Source organism: Halyomorpha halys, unplaced genomic scaffold, assembly GCF_000696795.3.
Source record: "Halyomorpha halys isolate HHAL.00 unplaced genomic scaffold, Hhal_1.1 Scaffold688.1, whole genome shotgun sequence".
Taxonomy (NCBI): Eukaryota; Metazoa; Arthropoda; class Insecta; order Hemiptera; family Pentatomidae; genus Halyomorpha; species Halyomorpha halys.
Genome location: NW_027113542.1, coordinates 252,656 through 257,289, shown reverse-complemented (window position 1 = coordinate 257,289; position 4,634 = coordinate 252,656). Strand labels below are relative to the sequence as shown.

Below are 4,634 nucleotides of genomic sequence, written 5' to 3'. Positions count from 1 at the left end.
TTTTTAGCCCTGATGAAGCCCTGCAACGTGGGGCGAAACGTTGGCTCAATAAAAATAGTATACCCATTTACTATTTGAGTTTTTTTGACCACACCCGGACCATATTCCATTAATCATATTCCTTTATATGGGGAAAAAAGTAGTATCGCATGGAAAAAAACTTGTCATATGTTTTGTTTTATACCACTGGTTCTAACTTGCTTATGTAGGCCTATTTAGGTACATAATAACTTGAGACTGGGTTTTCGTCCAATTACATCTTTTGTTCCCTAGCTTCAAATTCCACCAAACCTTGACAGATATTCAAATAACAGTTATTTTATATTGCATGTTTTGAGTTTTTTATGGAAAAAATCCCATGTTTCACTCTTTTTGGACAAGATTTTATGTTTGTTGCATAAGATGTAATGCTTGAACAAAATTTTTTGTATTATACACATATTGGTGTATGTCTGCCAATATTTATTTAATTTTTTTTCCTTAAATAGGTGATACATCTAACAAAAAAAAAGTTTTTTTTTTTAAATTTTGTGTTCGAGGTATTCCATAGATTGTACTGTAGACTAGAGTTAGTTTGTAAATTAAAAGTTCCTCTAGGATATATTTTTTTTTTTTTTTTTTTAGAGAACGTTCAGTTTCATTGTTTTTAACTTGGATTCCTAGTCCTCTTATTAGTTAGATTTTTTTTTTTTTTTATAATATTACCTTAAAGAATGAAGTGTGAATTAAAACAAAATATTTGGATTTATATGTACAAACTAAAATAATTTTGTTTATACAAAAAAATAATGCTTTAGTTGGTAAGAAGAAAAGAAACAACCAGAAAAATTTGAAAGAAAGAAACAGATAAAAAAAAAAAATGAATAAAACAAACAGAAAAATATGAAGCTCTATGCAAGAAAAAAAGTCCCTCACAGTAGATGGTTGGAGTAGTAGCAGTAGGTCTAGTAACAGAACTTCCTTTTAAAGTACTGCACCCCTGATCCTTCATGGGTTGTAGTGGTACAGATTTTAATTTTTTTTTTAAACAATAAAGAAAGTTGATTATTGCAGGATTTGGGTGTTTCATGCATACTTTTTACTGTAGAAAAGTCTGGTCTCTAATAATAACTATTAAATACATGCAGAGCAAGGGTGGCATTTGATAAAATTAAAACAAAACATGAAAGAAAAACAATAAAAGAAAAAAAAAATCCTGTATTACTATCATATATTTTAAATTTATTGTACTATGCCTATACATTATATGAATTAAAAATAATTTTCTTAATTAAGTTTTTCTCTCTAATTTCTTTTTTCTGCTTCTTATGGTGCATTAGGCGCATTGCCAAAAATCCTTGCACACTTGTCTAGTATTTTTTGACCTAGTATCACACAAAAAAAGATTAATTGAAATTGGTGTTTCCACATCCGTAGCTATGAAAATTTTCCCCTTGTCAAAATTTTTTTTATCATTTACAAAGTATGACTTGCAACTTAAATGTGATGAAAGGACTAGTGATAGTTAGTGGATAAAAGTAATGTCTAGTATAATGACTAGGTATTAATAAATTTAATTTATCAGGTTTAATTCTGGTTTTAAGTACAGATAAACATTGCAAGCCTTTTCTTCACAAATCTGTCATTACAGTTGATATAATAGGCTTTTTTAACCTCCAAGTGGCTGAATCTTCATAAGGGTTACACTCCCAATTTGAGTTTGAACATATGCTTATTGAGTTTAAAGTGATTATTATAAATCACTGTAATTTTCCCTAGTGATACCCTGTCTAATTGAAGCAACAATATAATTCTCGCTATACAGGGCCCATCTAGAAATAGCTTAGAATATAACTGTTTTCTGTTGTGCCAGTATTTCACTACCTTAGGACCGTTATCCTCCCTTGACTTGGCTTAGGCATGTGTCACTGACTAGTTCTGGGTTGATAAAAAAGCTGTCAGAGCCTTTTCTTGCCCACTTGTCAGCTTCCTTATTGCCTAGTATGCCATTCAGTGCTAACTCTATTGTATGAAGCCAGTTTGTTTAATTTCTTCTGAATTGCAGTCCTTCATAACTCCTGCTCGTGTGATAGGATTGTTTGATGGCCTAATTGGCACTTGACTGTTGGTGTATAATGTAATTTTTTTATCTTTCAGCTGTTCTTCCAGCAGCATGCTAGTACTTATAATAAAATACTGTGGTATATTTATCTAGTGGAATTAATATTCTTTTTTTTTCTTTTTTCTGCAGTTACTTTATGATTTGTATCTAATTGCTTCCAGATTAGAAGTTCAAAGCATATAGCAAGTACATTGTCCTCCTCAGTCTGCTGAAATAATTTGTAATATTCTTACATTGTCAGGATCTTGGGAAGAAAATTTTAACTAGCCTGTACATAGGTCTTTAAGGCCTGTGTCTTCAGATGCAGTGGTGATAGTTCAAGCATGACTTTCATTGCTGCCATTGAAGTACTTCTCATAGTGATTGTTATCATCAGGCAGACTAGTCTTTTAGTTTCTTCAGTATAATTTTAGATAGTTCTCTGATATACCTGTATAGTATCTTTTCCAATGTCTTTATCAGAAAAGATGTAAAATATATAGATCTGAATGATTTAGGATCTTCATGGGATCCTTTGTCTGGTTTTCATAAGTGCTATTTGGGTAATCTCTTACTAGTGGGAATGTAGCCAAGTGCCAAATTCCTGTTAAGAGTTTTAATCACTGGTAAGCCTTTCTGCAACAAGGTAAGGAAGATACCATCTGTACCAGCTGATTTGAATGGTGCCAAAGAATTGACAGCCCTTTCCATTTTCCCCATGATTATATCAATATATGTGGGATTACTAATGCCTGTCCCCAGCATTTCACAAAAGGGGAAATGAGAGCTCACCATGGCTGCCAAAACGTGCCTTACACTATTAGTACTTTCTTTACCAATCCTTGGCATTTTCATGATCCTCAACCTGGCTGCTTAGAGAAAATTTTATTAATTTGGCACATGGTTGAAATTTTATTAACTTCCTGATAAAACTTCCTTGTGGCTTATCTTTTGGTTTTTCGAACAGATTTATAGAACTCTGTAAGGGCTTTCTTTTATGTATCCCCTCTGCCTGATCTTTTTTCAGCATTGAAAAGCCTTAAAGCCTCCTTGCGAGAATTCTTTGCTTGTTTAAATCGCTGTTCTACCAGGATACATTGCGTATTTTTGCAGACACTTTGATTGCTTTTGATGTATAAATTCAACACAGCATCTGTCAGTGAAGAATTTACACACTCTAAATCCCAAATGTTATGTATAACCTTTGGATCGTATCTAATAGAAGCCTCTAGTTGTGTATAATAAGGTTCTTAATCCATATGTTTTGGGTTCCTCTATAACACAACTTGTTTTATGCAATCAGACAGGTCATATCTGATGTATTTATTATCTGAACGTGTTTCTTCATTTGAAACATGCCAGTTGCCTATCTTTACAATAACATTATTAGTTGCCAATGTTATTTCTATAACTTCTTGTCTAATTTTATTACAGAAGATAGGTTTTTAAACCTTTGTTGGGGGTTTCTATTTCCTTCTATTCTACTCTACTCACATGTTTTGCCTCTCTAGCCGGTCCTGAAGCAGATGGTCCATACTTTATTGGAGTAAGTCTTATCCCCTATTCCTTGGGCTTTATCCGAGAGGAGGTCAACTTGCATAGCTATAGGAACAATTTTAGCCATGGTACTCTCTTAAGAGTTTATTTTTGAAAATTCTTAATGCAACAATGTTCAAGTTGTAGCCAGAAAAAAAGAAAGGAAGGATCGTTTAAATTACCGAAATAGTAGACAAGGAGTTCTCAGTGCAAGAAATTTCAAGGAAACGGTCGATTTGCTGACCCACCAACAGTTCTTAACTATGAAAGTAGATTTTACTGATCTCCTCTCAGACCTGTCGCCTATTGGCTGTGGGAGTATGTGGGGGTATGTCAGATGTTCCCTGATGCTTCTTGCTTGGCCCATCACCCAAGAAAGGGTTAAAATGAAGCTCCTAAAAAGATATGATGGACAAAATTATAAAAAGGATGAAGATAATTAGAAACCCTGAATTCTTTATTTGGAATAAAAACATTTCTCTTCAAACAAAAAAAACTGTTTCATCCTTTATGGAAAGTGTTAGCATATACAGGGCTGGAACTTGAGTGATGACACAAAAGTTATTAGCAATGGAGATGGACTTATCATGCCATTTCCAGACTTCAGCTTCTCAAATAACAATCACAGAATAGATACATCAACAAGAAATGATCCACTATACTATGGAAACAAAAAGACTAAAATTGTATTGTCATTTATAAAGAATGCAAAGAAAGAAATAATTTACCACTATTGCCTGACAGAGCAGTAGAAAAGAGGAAAACCCAAGAAGAAAGAGTTCTAGGATGTAGAGAACATGATTGCCAAAGGGCTAAATAAGATAGACAGTTAATTAAATTTTGTACAAAATCATTATATAGGAAAATATAAGAGTTAATCAATATTTATTTATGTAGGGGTACTGATTTTGATTTTTCTCATGCCCTTCCTTCCAGTGTTCCTGTTTGTAGGGCCGATTTCATTGTTTTGTTTTTTATTATTGTAATTATTAATATTCACATTTGTTTATACATTCTT

The 4,634-nt window shown here is 32.7% G+C and overlaps 1 protein-coding gene across 1 annotated transcript in view; it reads left to right on the top strand.

Annotated features, from left to right (window-relative positions):
• The window catches only part of Cont (Contactin), a 112,112-nt gene that overhangs the window by 33,530 nt on the left and 73,948 nt on the right, over window positions 1-4,634 (top strand). The gene's annotated exons all lie outside the window — the stretch shown is intronic.